At 37.0% G+C, this 12,471-nt stretch overlaps 1 protein-coding gene across 1 annotated transcript in view; it reads left to right on the forward strand.

Moving 5' to 3' along the window:
• JMY (junction mediating and regulatory protein, p53 cofactor) overlaps window positions 1-8,395 on the forward strand; it is a gene marked incomplete at its 5' end in the record, with an annotated part of 73,425 nt that extends 65,030 nt beyond the window's left edge. Inside the window, one exon of the mRNA XM_082651162.1 lies at window positions 3,107-8,395. The remainder of the gene's footprint in view (window positions 1-3,106) is intronic.
• Between the last annotated feature and the right edge of the window lie 4,076 nt (window positions 8,396-12,471).

A 12,471-nucleotide genomic window follows, 5' to 3' on the forward strand; every position in this document is an offset into this window, starting at 1 on the left:
TATATAGTTATGTGGCACAAATTATGCTAAATACATAGAATTGGTAAAGATAACACATGCTATAAATCAAATAGTATATCAAATTGCTGAGGACCATAACTGAAATATTATTTGTGCAAAATATAAAGTATGCAAATATATTCTATTAATCATTATGCTCTCTTGATGGAATATGTTTCTATGGGCTTTACAAAAGGGGGAAGTAGGTGGGAGTAGGTAAAGGAAGAATCACTGTGCCTGATCTTAAGAACTACCAGGGGGAGCTTACTAAAAATGCATATTCATGGCCTTCACTCCCAGAGATTCTGAAAGAGTAGAACTGATATATATATAGGCATACATCTGGATTTTAAAGACTTATTACAAAAAGGTAAAACAAAACCCAGAAACTGTGTCATTAGTTTTTAAAATATTGATTAAATGTTGGAAGATACTCTTTTGGATATATCAAAATATTACTAAAAGCAGTTTTTACCCTTTTGGGCATGGGTCCATCAGGAAAATGTGCCAATTCCACACTCCCCAACTCCACCCCTCCCCACCAGCATCTGCACTGTAGCTTAACAAAAAGCATGAAGAATCTTGATAAGTGGTTGGGTGTTAACTTTAATGTGCTCTAACCAACATTTGATAGTAACACCGTCTGCCATGGCCATGGGTCTTGGGACTGTTGGCACCCTTTTTTCCTGTTAGTTGTAGAGGCCTTAATTATCGGTCACTTACTGTTTTTGGATCCCCAAATAATTTCAGACTATTTGTGCTTGTACATATGTACACCATGCTTTGTAGAGGAATGTAAATGTGTCCACTCAAGTGTGTGAGTGTGTCTAGAGACTCGGGTGTGCCTGACTGGGAATCTTTCCCACACTGGATGACTGTAGATTGTGTCCCACTTCACAGTGCTTGCTACCTCTTGCCTTGTCCCCTTCAGTATGTAGCTTCTCAGTAAACCCCTAAACCTATGCCAGAAGCTACCATGTTGGCACTGATTAGGTAATCCCAGTGCTGGACCGTCACATAAGCATGCATTTCGTATATTCAAGTAGCTGGGATGTTACTTATAGCTTTTGGCTGCTAATTTAACCTTATGTCAGGTGTTAAGAATATGTCCATAATGAATACCGCTCTGAAAATCGCCTAAAACCTTCCCTTTTTTTGGCTGATTGTTCATGGCTGGTGTATGTAGTATAATGTTGAGAGGAACAATGAAATACTGCCAGAAAATGCATGAACTGGGATAGTGGCAAAGTCACTAAAGACTAAATGTGTCCCACACCAGAAGCAAACCACAGACTAGTTGTGATCCCTACCAGTTGAGCAGCCATTGATAAAGAGCTATATATCACTGCCTGTGTGTGGTCTTAGGGAGTCTTTTTTTTTTTTAATATTTTAATTTATTTGGCTGTGCTGGGTCTTAGTTGCAGCATGTGGGATCTTTTTAGCTGCGGCATGCAGGCTCTTAGTTGTGGCATGCGGGATCTAGTTCCCTGACCAGGGGTTGAGCCCGGGCCCCCTGCACTGGGAGCGTGGAGTCTTAACCACTGAACCACCAGGGAGGTCCCTAGGAAGTCATTTTTAAAGGCTCTGAACTTTTAGACACTTTTCTACAGATGGCTAAAAAGGCTGTAATTTGTATTTCCTATTAATTGGTTTCTTTCTTATAGATTCAAAATAATTAATTACATACTTGTTTTTGAAGAACTAATTTCTTAAAACTTCATGAAATAAAAACTGAAGGTCCTGGACATGTTCAGCTTCATCCTCCTCTAAAAACTCATCTCAGACCTAGCCATAGGTAATAGTATCTTTGAAGGGGTTTTCTAAACATAAGGGAATATATATAATTGTATAGACTTTTTATTATTTCTAACTTGTTTCCTGTGGGGTCCTTCTTAAACTCATGAGTAACTATAATGATGGTGTCCAATAGAAATATAATGTGAGTCACATTAAAAAAGTTAAAAGTGATGGGTGAAATTGATTCTAGTAATATTTTACTAAATGATATATCCAAAAGAGTATCTTGTCAATATCTTTACTTTTTTGGGGGGTACTGAGTCTTCAAAATCCAATGAGTATTTTACACTTACTAGTAGCACCATCTCAGTTTGGATGCCACGTATTCATTGGTTACATTGAATAGTCATACCAAAACAACCAAGTTGTGCTTAATGGAAAAGTATTTTTTACAGAGTTTTAGATTTTAATTTAAGTCAAATTCAAATCACTTTCTCAGTCACGCTAGACATATTTCAAGTCCTCAAAAGCCACATGTCAGCCTTTACCTGACAAGTAGGCCATATATATGTTTCTCCTGTGCTGTGGGTCAGCGCATGGATCTCAAACACAACTATTTTGAATTTTACAAAGTCCTGGTAAAGTCATCCATTTAAAGACAGTACTAGCTCTGTCCTCTAAATCTCAATTATAATGACAACTCTCTCTGGTGTATTTTAAACTTGCCATTTGATAGTTCTTATTATACTGACAGTTTTTGAGGCAAAGATTTTGGATTGTATTTATCTTCTTAGTGTATAGTTTTGACATAAAATGTTAAGAGTAAAAGGAAGAAAAGTGAAAGTGAATCTAACATACAACCTTTTTAAAAAACTCTTTTTCCCAGCTTTATTGAGAATAATTGGCGTACATCACTGTATAAGGTTAAGGCGTACAGCATGATGGTTTGATTTACATATATTGTGAAATGATTACCACAGTAGGTTCAGCCAACATCCATCTTAAAGAAAAGAAAGAAAAAGGAGAGAAAATAAAAAATATTCTCCTGTGACGAGAACTCTTTAGGATTCACTCTCTTAGCTACTTTCCTGTATATCACACAGCAGTGTTAACTATGTCATCTTGACATACGATCTTTTAACAGTGATCAAAATCCATGTTCAAATTTTGTTTTACTTTTTTTTTAAGAATACAAACATATCCTGTTGTAAGATGTTTTTTATACATCATCTATATAAAAAGGTCATTTGAAAGAAAAAACCATCAGTGTTCATACTGGATTTTGTGAAAGGTGTGAGGGAATATATATACATACTGTCTTTAATAGGCTGTCCTTTTTAACATACAGTATTACTTTGTTTGTAAACAGGTGACTCAACAGAATGAAAAAAATACCTACAGTTGAACATCGGCTCTTACAAAATTGTAAACATGTGGTCCCACAATTGGATTCCATTAGATCCAAAGTGTATTGGCTCAGTGGTGTGAAAAAGGAAGCACAATTGGCAAGTTACCACTTTTCCAGTCATTCCAACAGATGGTGGTTAACATGAGTTTTAGATGTGCAATGTTCCTGACTGCAACGGAGAAAAGGCCTTGTGAAGATTCCTGTTTTTTAAGCACCTTCCCCACCTGTCTACCCATTTACATCCTTGTAGTGGCCAGTAAAGCTAGGAGTCGCTATGAGTTGGAAGAACACTGGGTTGACAGATCTACTGTGAGCTGCGTTGAGATTGCTTTGAAATCCATCGTTCAGTGCACTGAATAGTCATCTGCCCAAAATACAGAGCTTCTTCCATATCAGCTTAAATAGTGTGACATTCTGAAAAAGAAGTTAATCATGATAGCTATAGGGCAGGAATTGGAAGAAATCAGATGGAAATGCACTGATAATTCCCACATTACTCATCTACAAAGGAATTTTCATAAAGATGTTCCACAACATCTGAAAAGATACATAACCATGGAGATATACACCTATAAATGTGTTTAGCACAACGTGATACATTTAACATGACCTATTTTTAGAAGCCCACACACTTACAATTTGTAAGGTTTCAGAGTAAAAATTTCCATGCTTTTAAATAGCCCTTCATAACTGTGAATTTATAATAGTTTGAATTTTATGTGCAGCATTGTTTATGAGAAGCAATACTTTGTAATTTGATATTTCAAATTATTTTTAGTCTTTTTGGTTGAACTATTGCTTGATTACTATAACTCAACATGACTTTCCTATTGAGAATCAAAAATCAGGATTCAATAGTAGGGATGCAGATCTTAAGTCTTTTTTAACATGCACCATTTGTTTTTATTTTTATGCTCCACAATGGAAAAAAAAAACGTGCTCTACAAATGTACAGAAAGTAGATGGGCAGAAAAGCCTCTTTGGCATTTCGCTATCTTCACATGCTTGGAGTTGAATTTTGGGAGAGAGGCTTTGTTATCGTCACTAAATTCTTAAACATATGTATGTAGCTCTAGGTGCTGATTTTGCTGTAATGGAGTCCTGAAGAATGCGTGGAGCCGATACGAATTCTCAGCAGGACTGTTGTGGGCTTGAATGAAGGTAGATATGTTGGACCCAGTTTACAGTACTCTGTAGAGTGTAATTCTGTGTAAGACAGGTCTTGGCCATTATATGAATGGCTGACATACCAAAATGAACTTTCTTTCTTATGAGGCAATTCTCTGGCCTAGACCCAGAAAGCAGTCCTGAAGTAAAAGCCCTCAGATGTATCTGAATTAGTGATCCTGAAGGACAAAAATGCTCACACCTTTGTTACTTGAAAATGTTATTTCCTTTAAAATAATTATGGAGAAAATTTTCTGGCAACAGGTTATATAAAACAAAATCTGCTTAAATATTGACTATGTTTATTGATGAGAATATGAGCATTTTCACAATATATTGGCTTTATTCTAGCATCATTCTTACACCTTGTCTGAGAATATTAGAAATACAGATCTAATATAAAATTAATCTCAATCCCCTGATTACAGTGGGGATGGGTTGTAGATTTTTGTAACACACCTTCAGCAACGCATTGAAACATGCCTTTTAACCTAAAGAATGATTGATTTGATTGATATATTTGAAAAAAAATTTTAAAGCAAATTTGCAAATCTTAAATCATGTATCTATTTTATGCCTTTGGATGCTTGTTCATAACAGTTTTTTCAGTTTTGTTTCATTTATTGACATTTAGAAAAATACAGGAGGATCTTATGTCATTATTGACAGCAGAAGCACTGGAACCTTAATATGTCTAGAGGAAATTGCTACCCACTTAGTGTTATAGCTGGGATTCCATTAAGAGACAATGCTCACTTTTAAAAGGGTCCTATAATCTGTTTTCCTGAGCCATGTTGTAATAAGTCTCTAGCAAAGAATGCAGGGTGTTCAGATCTGCATGAGCCCTTCAGGAGTGTATCCACAGCTAGAAGCATACCCCACCACAGCACTCCTTGAAGGTTGTCCTCACACTTGTAGAGCCTCATTAGCAACCCCTGTGCTCATTCTCTGGTAGCAACTTTCTCTCCAACACATCCACTTCCCTTCCTCCAGATTCAGGTTCCTCCTTCCACAAAATTACATGTTACTATAGGTCATCAACCTTTGGAGTTCTCACAAATATTAGAATTTCAGATAACTACAGTCCATGTGTCCAGTTGAATCCACATGTTAATTAAAAAGCAGTTTTAGAGCCCAACAAAAATTATACAAGCATGGTTTCCTTCTTATCCTTGCCCCTAATAAAATGAGCATCTTTGTCCTTAGTATAAAATTTGTATATATTGTTATGATGGTACTTATATATGATCATGTTTCCAGTTCCAAATTTGCCTGTACTACTTATATGGTTTAAAATACTTGACAGTTACATTTCTGTTAATGTATCATTTCTGTATCAAGAATCTACAAACAGCTGCTTGCTTATGCTGAATCAATTTAGCAGTTAATTTACCAATCTAGTCTCAACTGCAGTATACTTAAAATAGGGAAACAAGTAGATGATGACTTGGATGTTTGGTGGTTAATGTTACTGCTCACTTGAATGTCAATTTTGAATATTTCTTCTACTAATACAACTAAAATTATGTATATATAATCAATGTGGCCTGTATAGAAAAGGTATTCCTAATGATTTAAAATCCTGGTGGTACTGTAGGGTAGCAGTATGAGGAAGAAATACCTGGCTAAAGAGGAATTTTAAAAGATGAGAATTGCTCACTTCGTGTATACTTTATAGGTTTATTGAGTTTGTGAGCAGTATAAAAACAATCATTCTTTAGTTCTTCATTGTGGAACTGAAACGTTTCTATAAAATGCACAGCTGTAACAGTTCATCAGGTGTAGTATTTCCACAGTGAGGATATGGGGGCTTTTCTCATTATGCGAACCCACAGAATATTTTCTACTCTATATCATGGGGGTGGGGGAGCCTTGTTTCTACAAAGCTGAACTATGTAGCAATATTTGTTAACATGTGGCATGACGTCTCTATGTCATAAAATGTGATGTGTTAGATACTTTGGCCATAGCAGACACTAAGAATTAAAACTCTTGTATCAGTGGGACAAAAATCAATGGGCAGTACCCTCTCTGTTTGGAATGGGACCAGTATACAATTAATACAATTTAAATTTATACATTCCCTAAGACTCCATTTTTAAATTGCATTCATTGCGTGTGTGCATAAGGAAAGCTTTTCTTTCACTAAATAGAAGCTTGTTTTTTTAACCTTTATAATTTAATTATTATGTACGTAACATCAGATACCAACCTGTAAATTGCTAATGGGTCCCTAAAGGCCTTATCAGGGAGTTGAAATTTCATATACTTATACCAGGTTATTTGTAAAAAGTCTTTTTGAACAGCTGTAAAACATTTAAAAACTGTGGCAGATGCATTGTTAACATGCATCCATTTGATAGTGAAAGCAGAAACCTGAACAAGTTTTACCTAATTCTTGCACTGAATTTAAATAATATAAAATGTGCATTTTAAATAGATTTTATTTCCCATTTATTGCTTAGCATAGAAGAACAACTATGCTTAGAGGATTGACCACAAGATTGATTTTTAGATGGAAGAGAGGTAAGAAAGTAGAAGCACCTTACTATTGGAGCATGTTGCATTCATTTAGTGCTACTGAACAATTCAGTAGTTATTTCTGAACTTTGCTGCAAAGTGCTCTTTATTTAAAGCACATTAAAGTCTCTGCTTAATTGCTTTGTAAAATGAAGCAGTGGTATTTTTTATCCTATAAATATAGTCTAATTTAAAAGTTTTTCCTACAAAATTAGTTTATATTGCTGCCTAAACTATCATCTATGTAAAGGATTTTTAAAGGCAAGAGGGAGTCTGGATTCCGTGTGTGTGTGTGTGTGTGTGTGTGTGTGTGTGTGTGTGTGTCTGTCTGTTGTAAATGTTTGCCCATTGAAATATTTCAAAGATATGTTCATTCTAAAATTTTCTGTTTTACCCACAGTAAATGTACCGCTTGGTATTTGAGGGACTTAATTGATGGAAATCCAAATTCATGTGTCTCTCCCCTTCTCCAAACACATTTATTATGCCACTGTAAGGTGCATGTACAGAAAATACTTCTGAGGCTGATATATGAAATATTTTATCAATGTTATCTTATACTGAATCTCAAAGCAGTCATTTGTTTTGAGGATTAAGAGAAAGTTTTGGGTTTTTTGGTCAGGTATGACTAAGAGAGGCTCCAATTGGTGAGTTAAGGGAAGTCTGTGGTAAGTGATTTGAGATGTATACTAAAGGTGTGGGTGTTGGTTAAAGAGTTCAATTTTAACAAGGGATTTTTTTTTTAATTTGCATGTTCTGTGGTTAACTATCAAAGAGTGCAACAGGTTATTCCAGCTTTTCCCAGTACTAATTATATTGGTTTTAAGAATTCTTCATAATCACAAGATGACATTTTCCCTTCATTGGTGACCAAAGAAGGGTGCACAGTACAACCCATGCAAGTGACTTCTGACTTTTTCGACTTGGACAGAATCCCCACTGTTCCATTGAGTTTCTTATTGTACTATATGTCTTGCAAAGTGTGAAACCATAATGTATAATTTATTAAAAATCGAAGGCTACAGATCCTTTTGCATGAATAAAAGCCCATTAGGGCGAATGAAACTGGTATGTTCTTTTAGCCTTTCTGGTTAAATGAAAATTTTAATGGCAAACCAACTCACCACTTACTAGCTTTGTGCAATATTAAGCAAAACACTAGCACACTGTGCTTGGCTTTTCAGGATGGCTTTAACACCGTTACACTAAATGGACAGTGTGCAGAATGTAAGTGACAACTCCTGCAAATTTTACAGTACTTACTTAAATATGCTCAGTTAACATTCTAAAGTATTAAAAGTACAAAGAAAAAAACTAAGCAAGCATTTAGAGCAATACTATGAACTCTCCAATAATGGTTTTGACTGTTGCCTTTTGCTCTTTAGTGCAACTTTCTGCATTGTAATTATTGTATCGCTTTGTATTTCATGTTTTTTACACTCACGACTTCAAAGTACTTGTACACTAAGTATTGCAATCACCTTTCTCTTCTTGTACATGCAATATAACAACATACAGTTTTGGTGCTTAACAATATTCCTTTTTTCTTTAATAAAAGATATTTATTGAGTTAAGCTCATTTTGTTTGTTTAAAATAGCAATGGTGGTATATAATGTCACTTCATTTCTAATAAGAAGGAGCATAGCAAGTTGTGCATTTGTTACCACATGATGAACAGGATTCAGACTCTCCACCCCTGTACTTCTGCCTCTTCCCGACCACTGTTTGTAACAAAATATGGTTTAGAAATGTTGACCTCCAAAGTTGGAGGGTCCTTAAATGCCTTTCATTTTAGCAGTCAATTTGTGATCCTCTAAATTGGGGGAGATTAAGGGAGACACTTCTCCCAAGGAAGGGCCCTACTTCCATGTATTCCCTCCATAAATATATCTGAAACTAAACAGAGGGCTTTGATTACTAGATAGTTTTTCTGTGAGAGTTTAGAGAATGCACTTAATAGAAGTGCTTTAGCTAAACTGATAGAATCACCTTCTGCCTCAAAACGAGTTCGTTAGTAACACATTAATTCCGCTCTCAACACAGTACATCCTAGTCCACCCTTGTGAAGATCATGCTGTGGCTGGTTTGGAATGGGCTTACTGGGTGACTTACCAAGACAGGCGACAGCCTCCCCTGGAAATCTAGGCCCTGTGGAATTCCTTAGTCCTTTGTGATTCTGTCGTTCATCCTGACCTTGCTGAGTTCTGTAAACTGGTTGAAACTTCATTTCTTTGCTACAGGAAGCTGTGTGGGAGAGGTTTAAAATTCTTTGGTGCAAACCCACCAACATACCGTCTATTTCTGACAGTTACTGAAGTTTAAGCACATTTCCCAAGCGCTCTGTCCCAGTGCCAAGTGGATACCTTTCCCACAGCGACCCACAGCTTTGTTGCTCACCAGAGACTTAGTTCTTCCTCACTGCTAACATTTTCTCCAGAGCTCTCTACTAATAATCTTGCTTGTTCACAAGAGCTCACCAGTTTTGTGCTCTCGCTATTCTCTGAACTCAACTATTTGTCAGCTTAACCTCTAACAGACCGCTGACCCGTTAATTCTTCTGCAGAGTTCAAGCGGGCCCATCCTCTAATCACAGTCACTTCCTACTTCCCCTCATTCCTGCCTCTTCCACCTGCTTTTCCAGTTGCTGTGGAGGACTTCATATACTCAGGCCATTAAGCATCTTTCTTCCCTGTCACCAATTCCAATGGCCAGGCCTTGCTGTAGAGTCCTGGGCTTCCTGGCTCCATTGCTGGTTAAGGAAATCGTGCACCAATGCCACAAGGCTTTCTGTGGGCCAACTTTGGTCTCCTAAGTCTACCTCTAGTATCTACATTTTCATGCTCAGCTCATGCCTTTCCACCTGCACATGTTTCTAAAATGCTGTTCTTATCTCATCATAATCTAAATTCCATCAGGTATGTTCATTTGGAAAGCACATAGGCAGTAGGTGTCTGGCCCTCCTTGTGTGTCAACATTCTTAATCAGAACATTGAAAGGAAAACAAGACATGAAAGGAAGAATCACAGAATCCGATTTAATCTTCACAATTCATATGAGGCACAAGAAAAGGGTTAGATAGTAAACGTGTCTGGGGTGACTACTGGTTTGGCAGGCTTTGCTTTAAACACTACCTGCCCAATTATCTCCCACAGCATCTTCAACTTCCTCTTAACCCTAACCCTGTAAGATGCAAGTGGTGCTCAGTGTTCACTTCAGATGGTCTGGAGAAGAGCACTTCATTCTAGGCTAAAACTAGGCCTGAGTCTCCTGTGTTGAGATGTGCTAGAGAAACACTTGATCACTAAACATTTTCAAGAAGAATAAAAACAGAGTTTCAAAGACATCAAGATGTGACTTCAAATAATATTCAAATAAAGTCAGTCCAAAAAAAGCTATTAAGTTCAAATCTCTTCAGAGGCAACTTATTTTAAGACATGAATGAGTTATATAGCAGATTCCTTTGAAGTGCTTTAGGTGTAACATAGTGCTATTATGCTCTGTGGCTTTAGGAACTTTGTTCCCCAGAACATAGTTCCTGCAAGGAGAGTCATGGGGACATATATATCCCCACATAAAAACTCCTAGACCATTATTTGTCTCACTTCCAGTGACGTCTGAGAGTTGCAGATGCTGGGATGTTCTCTTGGCCTCAGCAACTTATCTGTATTCATGTGCTTCTAGAGCTAGAAAATTCCTGGTGACTGCAACCAGTTTGAATTGTTTCAACCCTGAATAAATGTCTTAGTCTATCTCTGTGGTTATCTGGAGGCCTTTTATATTGAAATATTTAAAAGTCCTTTTATCAAGTTATAGCAGGCCTATGAGTATGAGGATATTGGTTTTTGAGGAAAAGCCTTAAGCAACTAAAGCCACTGGCCAATTTTTGTCAGAATAGTTTACCACCAAGAACAATTAAAAAGTTACTCATCCTCAAGGGCACTGAACTTCCTCCACCAACAGATGTTTTGTGTAATTGAAGATGATAGATTGGCAAACTTCAAAGAAACCTTAGCTTGTTTGTAACCATTTTCCAATGGAAAGAAAAGGAAGTCTTGCAGGAATCAGTCACAGTTATTCCTAAAACTTCTTAATGAAAGATTTAGAATAAGAAGCACTACTCGGAATTATTTTGCAGATATTCTACAGTGTGTAAATATCTATTTATGCTAGAACAGTAAATTCACATTATTGACTTGGGAGAGGAGTGAGATGAGGGAAAGTAGCCAACGTGGGCATTTTGCAATATAATCTTACTCAAAATTACATTATGCAAAAGCCACACTATGGCTCTATGGTGGAAGTAGTCCAGTTGGCAAAAACATCCTATAAATGTTTTAGGCCAAAATGATCTTTTTCATGCTTAAAGACCCTAAACCTCTGGAATCTTCTTTAAGTAAAAGTTCAAGTGTTTCAGTGGCTCAAATCTCAATTTAAAAATTCTCTGGTCTTACCTACAGGCCACTTTGTGACCCACCTCTTGTCAGAAATAGGATGGCCTACCCCGGCAAGTGTGTGGGTCAGGGCCAAGTTTTTGAAACAGAAGGTTAACTCTTCCAACAACCATCAGAAGATTCAACAATAAATTCACTGTGACCCAGAACTTGCTGATAGGTTTTTACATTTCAGTTATGAGTTTCTCTAATGTTATCTAAGCTTTGGTATTGCATTAAGGTGAATCATCAGAAGGTAACACGTAGAATATTATCTCCCCAACTCCAGCAATTCTTTCACTGCACTATATGTAAGCAATATTTCTAGACCTTCTTCATAACCCTTTTCTCAATCTTCTTAGTCTCACCTTTCCCCATGGTTCTAAATGACATCTGTGTCGTAATGATTCCCAATTTTATCTGGCCTGTACCTCTTCTCAGAACACTGGATCTGTATGTATGCAACTGCCCCCTGATCTCTTCATTAGGATGCTTCCTGCAATTTCAAGTATAACATGTCCAAAATGGTTCCCTTCCTATTCTATTAAAACCTGGACCCAATCCTTCTCAGTTTTATCTTTTTTCTTTCTTTCTTCTTCTTCTTCTTTTTTTTTTTTTTAATCAGTTCTGGAATTCAGAACCTGGAAGTTATCCTTGCTGCCCTTCTCACCCTCATCCTCCGTATCCAACGAGTCCTCTCAACCCTAACTTTTACATCTGGCATACATCCACTGCTTCCTCTGTCCCTAACCCCTACACTGGTCCAGACCACATCCATCTCTCAAGTAGGGTACTGCAGTAGCCTCCTAACTGATCTTTCACTGCCACTCTTTGTCTCCTTCCAACTAATCCTCCACTCAAAAGTGGTGAGATCATGTCTCTCCACTGCATAAGACCCTCCGGTTACTTTCCATTGCACTTAGAATAAAATCCCAAATCTTCTTCCTATGGACTATAAGGCTGAATGTGATTTGGCCCTTCTATCAGCCTCATGGCTTACTGAGCGCTAGCATTGTGTATAATCTCTCTCTTACCTTAGGGCCTATGCACAAACTGTCCTCTTTCTAGAATTGTTCCTTGTTTTAGTATGACCAACTTTGTTGTGTACCTCAAAAAGTTCATATGTTGAAGTCCTGACCCTCAGTATGTGTCCTTTTTTGGAGATAGGGTCTTTACAGAGGTAATCAAGTTAAAATAAGGTCATTAGG

This window comes from Grampus griseus, assembly GCF_964374135.1.
Source record: "Grampus griseus genome assembly, chromosome: 3".
NCBI classification, from domain to species: domain Eukaryota; kingdom Metazoa; phylum Chordata; class Mammalia; order Artiodactyla; family Delphinidae; genus Grampus; species Grampus griseus.